At 46.3% G+C, this 14,939-nt stretch overlaps 1 protein-coding gene across 1 annotated transcript in view; it reads right to left on the reverse strand.

Moving 5' to 3' along the window:
• The window catches only part of LOC128709330 (protein serrate), a 102,539-nt gene that overhangs the window by 62,350 nt on the left and 25,250 nt on the right, over positions 1 to 14,939 (reverse strand). The gene's annotated exons all lie outside the window — the stretch shown is intronic.

Here is a 14,939-nt window from a genome sequence, read left to right on the forward strand (position 1 = left end):
GCACCGAATTGGTGGACGGAGAGAAACAAAAAACAGATCACCCGCAACGGTCCGGCCAACCGGGATGTGATAGGACTGGCCAGTGACTGAACATAAAACAAAGCATACGGAACCGTCGCCAGGAATTTGAACCAGCAGCAGCGCTTTTTATCCATCATTATCGTCGTCCGTTATCGCGTTTCCCGAAAGAAAGCCGATCGGACGTTTCCCGTGGTACGAGAAGGCGAGATTTCAATCTGTGAATCTCGCCCCGAAAATCGTTCGCTCAATTCCGTAGAGTGTCGCGTTGCTGCTTTGCACGGTGGTGTTCCTTTTGTTGCTCATTTTCTCTGGCTGAACTTTAGCTGCTTTATTTCTGTGTTGAGATAGTGACCGTCGTTTATCTTCTGCTCGTAGGCACCTTATTGATTTATGTAAATTATCGCGATCGCCAAAAATCGGACACTTGACAGCATTGGCATTGGCCAGGCATTTCCACGATGGCAAACCATTCTACTCCGGAAAGCGCAGACAAAAAAAAGCCACCGAAGGTAGCGAATTTGCAAAGAATCATTTTAATTAACGCGAAACAATCTCCGGCGAGCTAATCTGTCGGGGAGCAATTTTGGGGAGTTTTCGGGTGATGGTAAGATTTTGAGCCTGCCCTCAGATCGTTTCTTAAACGGCTCTTGTGGAACTTGATCGTGATGCAGAGCTCACTCGCTAGAACTGACGCTCGGTTTCTGATCTCCATTCGGGGCATGTGAACCAAACCGAGAAGAGATTGGACGAGATTGGACAAACCCTTTCCATTAGAGTTCCTCTGTGTGCGAAAGGGCACTGCGGTATGTATTTCGGTAGTATGGACCAAGCGCACAGGTCAATAATTCCGGCACACATACGCATACGCATTAAGCGGATCGCATTCAGCATTGTCGTTCTCGGGGGCACCTTTTGCAAACCTTGACAACGGCACGGGAGCCAAATTCGGGCACGGAACAACCCCAAAACTAGTTTTCTCGCACGTACCCGGTCGCGCTCTAATCCTCCAATAATACCATTTAAATTCGTGATTAGAATACTATTATCCCAAATCAGGCAGCCTTTTTGTGTTCGCATTTCGAATCGTTAATCGACGACGTTCTGGTTCTGTGGTGCTCGAAATAATCCATGCCGCCCGTTGATGAGCGCTCCGTTCATGGTTGTGAAAAATTGGTGGTGTTGGGCAGAGAAGCAAGGGCGAAACAACAAGCGAGGCAAAATCTGGAACCACCGAATAAAAGGAACGGACGGAGCAAGAAGTCCAGGCGCTTAGAACCAGCAGGCTCAACGGTTCTGTGTTGGATGAGTTGGGGCATTGCCGGGGTGTTTGGATCGAAGTCGCAAGAGCCGATCGTGCTGGAATAAAGAATAAAAAAACCCCAGCACTGGTAGTGGTAGCAGAAAGCCACCAAATTGGTGTATAATTTGATTTCTTTCACTCAGTCCTTCAATGACTGGCGAGAGTTACTTCCTGCCAGTGGAAGTCTTGGAGATGATTTTTTCATCCTTCTGCTGGGCGGACACCGAGAGAAGGTCTCCAAATCATGGAAAAGGGGAACGGGTATAATGTGTTCGCATTATTCCTTGAAATTTGATTAATTCCCGATGCGTGTGTAAAATCGTTAATATGACACGATGTCTGCGCAAAGGGAAGTGGTCTGATTTGGTGGACTTGTTTTTGTGCTCCACCGTTTTTCCGAATCGCTCGAGAACGGTAACAGTTATTCTGGTAGCAGAATTGGTTCAATTAGAAACTAAACAGCAACGGGATCAATTCAGTGTTGAGCGTTGGACGAAGTTCTGGGAATGGCGCAATCGGTGCGCTCAAACGTGTGGTAGTTTTTGCTCTTCGTTTGAATGGTACTTTCCAACTGTTGGTGGTAAAAAATAGAAATAACTCTTTCAATTTGCATCGCTTTCGATGCAACACAAACCCGGTAGGAAGCAGGCGGAAGTTTTGGGGTTTCCTTTCCAACACTACACATGCAGCGGTTTGGGAATCAATAAATTGCGCTTCTAAACGATAATTAACCGAGAAATTTGTTCCTGTGCCAATAATGAACCGAAAAGTGAGTGGTAAATAACAATAGCAACACCGCAGAGAAGGGCAGCTCTGGGTGTGTTGCAACGTTCGGACGATCACATCACGATCTCTTAAGACAGCATCCCCACAACCATCGACCATTGCCCAGTACTCGTGAAAAGCTCACATTTCAGTTGGTTGGGTTTCGTTATTTTTTTTTTGCTTGCTGTTGCTTAGTTTGTGTACTCCACCCTTTTTAGCTCTAACCTGCTTTCATGCACATCCGCCCGCAATGTGCGTTTCCTTCTTCCGATGGAAGAAAAGCGAGGCAAAAAGGCAGGAAAAGCGCTTTACTTTGCGCCACATTTAGTTCACAGCGCAGACTCCATTTCTACCGCACGGTCGAATCAAATCCACGCGCATAATGTATGCGATGGTAATTGCCACTAGAAGCCGTGCTGCCACTAACTGCATCGAAAACGCAGCATAATGTAAGCACCTTTCGCGCCCGGTGTGTGTATGTGCCATTTGGATCGTACGTTACCGTCCCTTGTTTTGCGAACGCGATTTCGCATGAAGACGAACGGCAAATACAGCGGGAGTACGACGCGGTAGCGGGCTTTGGAAGCGTGTGGCATCCGCGATGGATGGACGGTGAAAATATTAAAACACCATTTGGATTCGGTACGGGGTCCCGGTCGGGAAATACCATAACCTGACGACTGACTGACGGACGGATGGACTTGCTGACTGGACCCGGGGCCCTGCGCTGCCTTTGCCAGCTTCCAAACGGCAATGGAGTGATATTTATTTGAAAAATGATTGCTCTTTTGCGTGGCTCCCACAGTGGCTTCCTCGTGCGAGTGTTCGTCCGTAGACTCCGTATCAAAACCCCCTATCGCCGCGACCGCTGTGATCGCGTACTGGTGGCGTAAACTTCCAACGAACTTCCTTCGTGTGGATTTATTCTGCACAAAATTAACCGTATTTACCGTGCAATTACAAGCGATTCACGACTTTCGCCTCGTTTGTTTGCGGACAAAGCGGCGCAGAACGACAGCGTTGGGTACACGGCATCCGAAGAAAGCATTTGCGGTGTGACGGACCCGGGACTCTAGTGCGTCTAGGGACGTTCGGAGAAGAACACCGTCACCGTTTCCTTCGACACACATTTTGCGTCGAGTGGTTGCATGCAAACGGTCAGTATTTCACGGCGACGGCGACTACACTTCGGCAGTGTTTGTTGTAATGAGCTAGGAAACAAGCATGTACAAACTCATAAACACTTCGCGTGGAGTGCAGCTTCCTTCACTCCAAATGCGGGAGTTCGCAATAACACGCGCCGTGATTGAAAGGAACTTTTCTCCAGCAGTGCCTCCGTATCGGATCCGGACTCTTGGAAGGAAGAACGGGCAATAAGTGCGCAAAGCCAACCAACCATCATCTTCATCCTGCGATCCGGTACGTATTAATTACCGTAACTTAATCGCCCGGTTGTGTGTATGATCCTTCGCCAATACCGGGTGGATCGTGCGCTCGTGACAGGCAGAAAGCTCGGGCACGCATAAAGAACGGCTGCTGCGTGGCTTCGTTCTCGCTCGATCGCCCAAGGCCAAAGGATGCGCCCTGGGTGGAAAACATTTCCGGACCTTGTCCGGAGTTACTGATCTGCTGGAAGGCGATCAACGCCACTTGTTTTTCGTGGAGTCGGAGCTCACGCGATGTCGAAGAAGCCGACGGCAAATTGCTGCAAAAACCCCATTGCTTCTGGTCGAACCAGCGGCATATGGCACGACAAGGGTTGATGAGCTGTGTGTAGATATGTGTTTGTGTGTGTGTGTGTGTATAGTGACCATCCTCTCATTGAGGTTCTGAGTGATATCATGAATACTTAATGATCCTTACGCGGGATCGTGAGAATAACCGAGCGGACCTGGGACGGAAGAGAATAATTGGTTGTCTGATTTACTTCGAGCTCGGTTTCGCACCAGATGCATTCCCTTTTTTATTTGCTTTCGTGTCGATGTGTAGGTAAGTGGGGTTTGTTTTATTCTCCGTATGCGTTAGACATCAGAAAAGGTTACAGAATTTGCCAAACTCAATCTCGCCAGAAGATAGACGACTTCCATCGGGCACTGGTAGCGTTACCGGTGGAACACAGCGAACTAACGGAGGATTGTCTCGCACGGATCGGGCAGGTTCCTTTTAAGGGCAGTGGCATAAGTTCAACCCATATTGGCCCCCCGCCAAAGTCATGGAGGAAAGTGTCAGTGATCTAGCAGTGCGAAGGATATAAACTCTAACATGCGCGCGCACCCGGCGAAATGCAAATTTCATTCGGCGCTACTTCTAAACACCTTCGCGTGCTAGCTCATGAATATGCACGAGCCCATGGCTGTCGTCGATTGGCCCCCGGGGGTTGCACACCCCGGTAGAACAAAACACTTGCAGCGCTAGCGCTTTCTTTGTCCGACCAGAACTCATCGAGCTTTATCGCGGTTCGGCAGGATCGCATCATCGCAGCAGTGGTTGTCGCTTTGCAGAAAGGAGTCTCCGGCTGACATTCCGGTATCCGGAACGGGCAAACGTGGAGTGTGGAACGTGATGCGCGTGCAGTTGCAGCTTGTCCGTGCGGGTTCAAAGGTAGCCCACGTCGCGCCCGGTACGACGACGTGTTCTTCGTGACGGTTGCCCTCGACGCTGGAGCTGTTTTGCTGATAGGCAGCCAGCAGCCACCGTGCACGATCGCTGGGGCAAGTGGGCGAATAACCGAACCCGGCCATCCGAGACCAGGTCGGGATTCGAATGGAGCAGCTTAGTAGCGATCATGTAAAGAAAGCCGTCAGCAGGAAACCCATTCTCTAGAACGGGAATGATGTTTCCCGCGTTGCATTATCCTTGCGTCATTTTTTCGTTTGTTTGATGCGGCCGTTTCTTCTCAATCTTCCAAACGGCCACATTTGAATGCGTTGTGTTTTTTTTGGGTTTTTCGTTCTGTGCAAGACAGCTTTCCACGGCGTATGATGGGAAAATAAATTTCTGTTAATCGTCTTGAAACCATACTGTGTCCCGGGGAAAAGTGTAGTAAAACCCTTTTTCTCTCTCACGAGTTCGGCGCTGACATGTGTGTGTGCTCGTACAAACCATTCTTCCGTCGGCTTCAGATAGTGGCGGCAGTGTTGCAAAAAGACCCGCAACACACAAAAGCGACAAACGAGGCAAGCGAAACGTAAAGAAAATGCAACACACAAATTCTTCCAGTTGCAAAAACTGCGCAACCGTGCCGATGCTCGGTTGCACGGAACACCGAATCATTGTGGTTATTGATACGCCAGATGTATTGTTTTCCACGTGCTTTTATTCAGGCTTCAGCCCTGTGCTGAATCCCGAGTTGCACGGATGTTCATGCCGAAAAGGAAAAACCACACCGAAGGTATCGAGCACAGAACAATTGAATGTAAGAAAACCGAAAACAACGGTTCGAGCATGTGTACTTGTTGCAAAACAGAGCGACGATTGGGTGATCGGGCGGATCGGGAAACAATTCCACAAAACCGCCGAACTCCTGAGGCAGTTCAAAACATGCCATAAAATATAATAACACGGTTTAGTGCAATGCCTTCCTTCCCGAATGAGATAGACCATGGTATTATTGTAACATCTTCATGGTCACTGTGGATTGAGAGAAAGGGTCTGTTTTGTTTACTGTTCGCGGGATTATTTGCAATAAAAATTAGGTGAATATTTTTGCATTTTTTTGAGTTATTTTGATTCACTTCGAATTTGTTGTTTGTTAGATTTTTCTTTATTCTATAGTTATTATATTCATGTCGTAATTAGTACATAATTTCAAGATCTCAACTAGTGTTGGTTGAATCTTATGCAGCTAGAAACCAGAAATTCATTAACGCTCAAAGATGTTGTTATTATTTTTCGTTTCTTTTTGTTTAATCCGTAAGAATCGTTTTATAGGTGAAACAAGTAGAAAAACTTTTATTAATCATAAAAAGACATTGATAAACAGTTTCATTCGGTCAAACCATCTAACAAAATGTAATTTTGGAATTTATTTTGTTTAAATTAGTGGTTGAATTTTAAAATTTTCAAAAAAAAAACTCCAAAAATTAGGCTGATCTTTGAGAATTCATGAATTTATGAAGAGCCATTAATTGAATTTTTGAGTCAATGAGTTATTTATCTTCGTTAATTCATGAACGCTCAATGGTTCTTTGAAGATTCATGGTTCTTTCGAGAGTCGACTTCTGATTTGATTAACTCCGCTCTAAAGGTTCATATTCATACAATGACGCTTCTCAAAAGATTCATTAAGCACAAGGTATGTTTGTCCAATAAAATAATAAGTACCATTATTCACGGTTGCATCAACGTATTGAAAAGGCGATATAATTCAGAGCTATTAGACGTCTGGAGCGAGCAGCCAAATATTTTGGGAAAAGGTGAGAAAAGGATAATTAAAACTGACCATCATTAGAGTTGCACGTAATCAGTTTCACGTGATTTTTCCCATCCAGAATTCCACCGCAGCAAGAAGTAAAAGCGGTGGTTTTGGATGGCATTTTGGTCACTTTTCCCCATTTCGGTATCGATTGAAAGCGAAGAACTGGCAGCAATCAAGGGAAGTAAAAGTAAAGGATCACAGGAACAGTGCTGAACGGAGGAAATATTTCAAATTGATTAGTATTGGTGAGTCGTGTTTGGCCGAACTCCGGGTTCCTCCGAGCTGCGGACGAGTTCGGTACGAAAGCTAACGTTTGACTTCTTGTCGCTGTTTTGTTGTTTGTCATTTCGTTCTCGTTGTCGTCCTTCGCCTCCACGCACGGTGCGCGATCGCGTTAAAGATCGCGTCGCCAGCGTCCGCCTACCGGTTGAAAGCATTAAATTGAAGCCAATTAAGTGAATCGAGTTAATTTATTCGGTTTCCTCCAAAATTTTACTCCCAGGAGTCCCCCGTCTGCACACACATACACACACATACTCTTCTGCTCCACTACACCTTCCTTGGGCCGGCTATTGGACACATTGAGCGATTGAGCACGCTGTTCGATTCTTGAATTCGAATGGAATCGGTATGGCGATGGAATGAGCACAGTGTGTCCAGTGCTTTTGCAAGGGCTGACAAGGAAGCAAGGACACGGGTTGTGGCCACAGGGAGTGAGGAAACGTGTGTTTGAATGCACTCCTCACAAAATGGAACGTTTGGGTAGTTTTGGTTCACTTTCTGTTGCTTATGCTAACATTGGCAGGACCTTTCTCACACTCAAGGTCTGCCACCGTGTGTGTGTGTTTGCGTTCGAGCCTCCCTTTGTATCTTTCACTTTGTGGTTATGTTAACTGAACCATCGTGTTCGATGATTTGCAGCACCGTCCCTTGCGTGCAGCACCTGTGCTCGGTTCTTTGGGGCATTGTGCTTCTTGAGCATTCCCGTTCGCATGTCAGTCAATCAGCCGACGACGACGACGACGACGGCGTCTTCGCCGGTAGTCGTCTGTCTTTGATGAAAAGATCTCATCCTGCCCCAGACCCCCGGGTCGGCACTGGGTTTGGGGCTGGGATCTGCAAGCTCTTCAAAGCTTGCCGCTTGCTCTCTATCGGGCAAGCAACTGCAGCAGCTACCGCACAACCAGCATCCGCCTCGAATCGGGTTTCGGGTGAGCTGAATTGTGAATCAATATGGAACACGCAAAGCGCAAACGAGTACAAATCAGACAGAACCGATCGGACGGGACGGACCCCATTGTGTACTGGGGCCTTTTCTGCACCGTGCGTTGCCTGCTCCTTGCGTGCTCACCTGGAGAGAGAGAGGCCCCGTTTCAGTGCAGTTTGGATTTTGGGACGTGTGTTTCGATTTAATTAAAAATCCATCTCCGTAAGCGCGCATGGCGAATGTGGCAAACATTTGAATGAATCCCCGCGACGGTTTTTGTTGATAAACATCGTGCCAGGGAAGTAGTGAATCCCGAAACGTAACCGCTCGTTCGAATAGTTAAGCGCGTGTGAGTTTGCCGCTAGAGTGAACCGTACAGCCGTGGTTGACGTGATTGACGTGTGAGATATTGATTTTGAAAACCCTATAATTGCCCGCTTCCCATGTGGAGCTGTGGAGATCCGTGCGAACCCGGCCCGTCAGTTGGAAGGAGTGCTTTAATTTGCTCTGTGCGTTTTTTTTCTACCCTTTTGCTTCATTGCGGTAACCGAGTGCAACGCCCACCGAAGTAAGACGCCAAGCAGGGCGCGTTGGTGTCCTAGCCACAGCGTGGGTACTGTTTGGATGTTTTAGATGTGGGGATACTTTCGCGTGTGTGTGTGTGTGTGTGTACTTCTCATGTCAGTGCGTTGCCCGATGTTTAGAAGAACAAACTTGGCCGCTGATTGACAGCTGTCACTTTGGACAATCGCTAACTTAATCATAACCGTCAAAAGGTTTCCAATTAAAATCCGATGCCAAACGATGGAGTGCACCGGTGGACATTGCATCGTAATCTCGAAATGTTGTGAATTTTTAAGATTGTGAAAGATTTCCACTGCGGGTTGCACTTTTACCCTGTGCACTCGCTGCAGGTTCAATTATCGCCGAACCGATTGCTTTGGACTATCGGACGTCGTACGGCAACCGTGGTGGTGAAACGATTGGGGGAGGTGAAATTTATTGCTGTGGACGAAAGCTTAGCGCATTTTCTTGCTTATTTTTGCTTAACACGCACCGAGAAATGGAGGCAAAAAACGAAGATAAGCCTGCTTGTTTTTCAATCAACGATTCCCTTCGGACCCATTTAGCTGGGCAATGTGAAGCATCCGACATTTGGGGGTTCTACGCAAAACGGTGGTATGGCGGCGGTGGTGTACACATTATCATTTCCACTCACCTCATAAAGCGCCCGAATGCCATCACATAACCGTGGTGTAATGCGATATCGACAGTATGATAGCGAGATACCGACTGTAACGGCGCGTATCTTGCCGTTGTACGCGATAAAAAGGAAAACGAAACCCACATCCACAAGGCATTCCCGTACAGATTCATCTTTAATTTATACACACATATATATATCTTCCTGATGGCGCGGGTTTTCCCGCACACTCTCCCCGATCCACGGTCGATGCGAGAAAATGCAATTAAACATTGCGCTGTGCGATGTGATAAAATTATGCTTCCCCGGCTTGTCGCGGCAAGCCAGCTGGCGCGACCAGACGGCGCTCACACTGGCGACGCGAGGCACCTGCATCCAGTGCTGTGTGGAGTAGTTATAACAACAACAACAAAAAACTACTATCAACTAAAACAGTAGGGAACGTGGTTTTCTATGCTGGCCGGTGTAACAAACAATTATGTTTCGAACGGTCGAACTGATCGATCACGTCCCCGAATCCCGATTGCCGATCGTACGTGCAGCGTGGTGGTGGTACCGGTCCGATATCAGCAGTTTCCTGTTACACATTTGTCCGCATCGTTCGCCGCGTCAGAGTGTTGTTTTGTGCAATGGTGAAGCTTCCAATGCGTTGTGGTATTTAAAGATACCGAGCCGGTTAGCAGAGTAACAGCAAGGTAAAGGGTTCCGCAATACATAGCATATTGTAGGAAGTCTCCGAGATATTGGACATTTGCAGGCATGTGGATTTTGAAACTTGACAGTTCTTTGAAATTTATCATACGAGAATAAAGCTTGACCATAAAGTTGATTAATTATGTCCATCAAATTCAATTCAATAAAATGAGTTAAATTTCTTGCAACCATTCGCATTTTCCGGCATATGCGTTACACGAATATCTGTGTCTATTATATTGGCAGTGACAGACTGTGATAAAATACTATTGCAGGGTTTCATAAAAATTCTATTACTGTTTATATTTTACAGCTATATACACAGCAGTTGTACACAACAGTCATCAAACTTTGCACAATAATCAATATCTAGTGGCTTGTGTTTCAATATCAATTGCCTCGATTGTCAATTCGTTACAGACACTCTAAAGTACGGTTATGAAACCATGCACGCGAACCAACATTTAGTGGCTTGTGTTTCAATTTCAAATGCCGCGATTGTCATGTCCGTGTAACATATTTAATATTGTGTGCTTCTATTGTATGGTATCGATTGCGGAACCCTGTACATAACATTTACACCAATCGTCGGCCACAATCATCCTTTCACGTGTCTTCGCTTGAACATTACGCGGAAAGAAAACAACACATTCGAATCGCTGTAATCGATAACGCAAACGAGATCTGATAATCGTCATTTCGGGACTGTTTTGTTAGTGCAAGTATTGCCGTTCTACGTGTAGTTGTCTCATGTTCCAAGGAATGTTTTCCACGGCATGAAACTACATTTTGTGCTGTAATTCGGTTTCGTTGCACGTCACTAAGTACAAGTCCGGTAAAAAAAAAACACTTCACACTAACCTTTCGAAAAACCTCAACCCACCCCAAGCTTGTGCTTTTCCGGCCAAACGGGAGAGTGTAAATCTGTGCCCTGCTTTTTTGTCATGGATGCATTTCATTCCATTCGGCTTCCAAAGCGCGAGTCCAAGCGGGTCGAAGAAAATCGTGCGTGGAGAGGACGTTCCCTGGGCTGGGCCGGGAGGAACGGTCCATTCTCGGGCGAAGGTTATTTCATACATTTATAAAATATCGATTTCGTTTCCGCTGTGCGCAATGCGCATCGATCGGATGATTTATCCGCGCCGTGGTGCATATTGCCGCCGATCTTGCTGCTGCTGCTGCTGCTGCTGGCCATGTCTTCGAGCGAGGCCAGCGGCAGAAGATCATCGAGCAGCAGCAGAAGTGACCGGTGCCGCGGGTTTTCGTTGCATGATCGCGAGATCGCTTGCCATCTTCGTCCCGCTCCCGTTGGGGAGACTTCCCACCCCGGCCAACCGGCTGCCATTTTCAATTGCTTTTTGTTCCATTTATAAAATCATAAATAATGGACGATACAATGAAATGGTAATAACATTTACTCTCCCATTCCTGTTTATCACGGGCTTATGGGTTGAATGCAGGGGTGCTTTTCACCCTCGATCGGAGTGGTGGGCCGGGTGGACGAGTTGATCATCATCGAGGAAATGATCGTTTACAGGAGTGCGGGAAGCCGGGATGAAAAGCTGGTAGAAAGAAAGCGCGGAAATCACGCGGCCACAGAACGGCAAAGATATTGGATAATAACATTGATAGATCTAATAATCCACTCGCTCTGTTGCTGTTGTTGTTCAGCTGGCAACGGTTAGCAACCGGAGGATTCTTCCGTTTTCACCAGGGTGTACTACCAGCACAGCGACGACACCACGACGACAGTTTCCGTGCAACGAGATTTTCGTGAGGCCAGCGGTCAAACACCGAGGCATTGGGATGCGGTATGAGCTTTCATATTTTATTCACATCGTACCGAGCGGGCAATGCTTTAAAAGGGAAGTAAATTACATCTTTGACTAGATCGTTTTTCCTTCCCGGGTATAGTAATTTGTTTAGTACTTTTGTATGAAAAAGAAGCTTACTAACACTCAAAAGATATCACTTTTTCTTCCATGGATTTTATCTATAGTACAGGTTTTAAAATTCTGACTGCATTACAAGTTAAAAAGTGACGCTGACTCTGTATTTTCAAGTATAAAGGATGTTGCACCTGGAATATCCGGAAATTGGGGATACTTCCGGGTTCCGAATTTTTAATGTTCACCAAAATGCATCACGTGTACGTCGGAGACTGCTTTAAATTGATGTTTTATTCATTAGATCTTTCTTTTAACATGAAGTGATTTCCAATGATTGCTTTGAGTTGCTGTATGATAGAATCTATTAATCCCTTAAGTAAAGCTTTCAATGATCAAAGGCCTGTCAAACACCTTTGAGTCAAATGTTTGATGGTGACACACGTGAAAGTGCCTCCAAAATCAATGTGCATTATATGGAGTGGACTCGTTTGTGTTTGTGTGTGTGTGTTTAAGCGTGGAAAAACGATTTAGGATGATTTCGGAATCGCGTCCGGAGATAAATTTCGGTTGTGAGGAATTTTAATGAGACGAAATGTTTCGCTTCGTTCTCCGCTCCAGCATGGCGGTGTGCGTCATCGCTCTTTAACAAAAAAAAGAAGGTTTTCTCCTTATGTTTCCTTTCTCCCACTCTTCGCGTTAGACTCTTTCGTCTAAGGTATGCTCCCAAGACCCAACCGACGCAACTCGACGCGTTATTTTTCGTTTCGTCCGTCCGCTTTTTCAATCTGTCTGGGGGGGTTGTTGGGGGGGTTCCGCGATATTCGCCAGTTTTATCTGCATGAGAATTTTTGGCTTTTTGTCGATTTATTTTTCACTCGTCCACACCGGTTTCGTCCATCCGTGCCGGCGAATTTGATAGCGCGAATGCACACGTGAAGCATATTCTCTCCTTCTTTATCTCCCGTCCTGTGTTTGCTGTGTCACGGAAATCGCGAGCCCAAATCAATGGCACATACCAACACTGTCAAGAACTGAAGGAAGCCTGCTTGTTAATTCTTCTTTTTTCCTTGGGTGAATTAATCTAAAAAAAAACAGGCACACCGATTCCCTTTCGATTTTTTTCGGTTCACTTCGCACAGGTGATGCGATGGACAGGATAAGGCGAAAATGCAAGTCGAATTCTTGCTGCCGGCCGGCCAGTTGATGGTAGTGGCTGCCGTAGTACGGAAAGTACCGAAACGCGAACTTACGGAGAGGAAGTATATAAATATGTATTACCAAAGGAACCGATTTTCTCACCGAAAGCGAAACCGTTTCGAGGCGTCCGTAGTGAGTTGCCCGTTGCTTCTACACGGCCCATTATATGGTAATGAGATTGCAATAGTTGCAAATGCGAAGGGGTAATAAAACGATTCACTGCAAAATAAACACCCAGGCCGCGATCGATCCACGGTGGAGCATCTTCATTTTGGGCATCGGCGCACGTTCCCGCTTTGGTTCGGTGGATTGTTGTTCGATGGCGTCCGCGGAACACTCACCGAAGTGGGAGCCGTATAAAACACTTATTAAAATCCATTTGGTGATTGTTTTTATTGTCTCGCTTCGAGTGTCGCGGGTTGCCCGAAAGGTGAACTACATGAGATATTGCCCAAATTAGGGAGAACGAATTGAATTGTAATGCGCTGACAGTGTAATTTGTGTGACTTCTGTGTGAACTTTTCCCGAACAATCGAATCTCGAACTGATGAATGCGCAGTCCACGCTCATTATTGATTTGATGACGATTGAATGATGGACGATGATGAAGGATTCCTTCATCACACAGCAGGTGGGTAAGTGGAGATCGCATATTCGTAAATTCGTAAACCATTCAAACGCGGCCAACACACAACGCTTAAAAAAAAGAAAGATGCCCACTCTCATTAGTCAGCAAAAGCGGAAGCATACCAATACCTGGGGGGCAAAACGATGGCTTTTTGGAGGCAGGAAAATGCGAGCGTTGAAAGAATGTATTTCCTCCCGGGGTTACTGCTGGATATGCTGTAACGATGTGACAAATGCTTATCGAAACCGCTGTATCGCGCGTGTTGCGGAAGGTTCCCGGTAATAAATTCGATCCCAGCTTCCTTCCCGGTGCGGGTATAAAGGACTTATACTTAATAGAAATATCTTGCCGGGGCTTGTATGGACACACGAGCTCGTTCCGTAACGGTGGCGGTAGTTTTGCGGTATATTTTGAGACCTATCTTCGATCAAGCATGCCAAGTTGAAGGGGCCGTTGCAAGTAGGCAAATAGGGGTTTTTTTGTCGCTTCTTACTTCCAATGTCGGACTGGAAGAGGAGCGCCACCGAGTCTCCACCATTCGTCTGAATCCCTGCGCAATAAGCAGACATTTAATTAACTTCGCAAAACTGCACCTAAGCTGATTGCAATGCATTGGAGGGCCGATTTTTTGTTGTTGTTTTGTTTGCGTTGCTTTGTTATGCCAGCACTAGCACGCGAAGGAAATTGAGATGTCGTCGCGATGGTCGTATAATAGAAAATTTCTATACAAAAAAAAACAATCTCCTTGAAGCGGTTCCAACACAATCAATTGATCTACATTCGACGCTAGATCGTAAGGCGACGCTTGGTTGATGTTGATAGTGATCACCGGTCGGGCTGGTTTTTGTCTTCGGGGTAGGTTTAGTGTAATCCGTGTATAACGTTGGGAAGCATTTAGCTGGTCGTTTATCGTTTGTAATTTTGTGCTGAGCTATGAACTTCTCGAGGGAGGAGAAGAATAAAATTATGTCCCCTGAATGGATTTGGTCCGGGCCTGTCTGGTGATGATAGTATCGCATCGATAGATGCCAGGTACAGCGAAAAACGGTACGGACAGACAACGGTTTGTGTTTTTATCTCTTTAATTACAGCTCAGCGTTGCATTTTCTTCTGCCACGGCTGCCGAGCTTATTGTTCCGTTAAATGGGCAAGCTCAATTTAGACCTTTCCGCCGTTTAGACGATCGCGCATAAATCATGCAACTTTTGTCAGCACAAAAACGGCAGTATCCGTGAGGAGCAAACAAAACAAAAAAGACGACCAGTACGGACTAGCTAAACAGGGTGGCTGAAGATATCAAACAAACCGGGCACCATCAGTCTTTACCCGAAGAGAGACTTCAACGGGTGGAGCAGCGACGAAAAAATAAATAGCACAAGCAAAACGAATTGAAGCATAAAATATAGTTGCACAAAATGTGCTCAATCTGTTATGCGTCCCGTTTTGCGGGTGATCGTTTTTTGCAAGCAAAAAAGGCTTTTGTCTTATCCGAACCCCCACTCGGGGGGCTTGGGTTCGCACCCTCGACTTGCAACTGCAGTCGAGTTCTCGAAGCGGTCGGTTGTAGGTGCTGCATCCTACCGCACTGCCAAAAGGCACTTCCTACCACGGTTTTATT

The sequence above is a fragment of the Anopheles marshallii genome, chromosome 2, assembly GCF_943734725.1.
Source record: "Anopheles marshallii chromosome 2, idAnoMarsDA_429_01, whole genome shotgun sequence".
Taxonomy (NCBI): domain Eukaryota; kingdom Metazoa; phylum Arthropoda; class Insecta; order Diptera; family Culicidae; genus Anopheles; species Anopheles marshallii.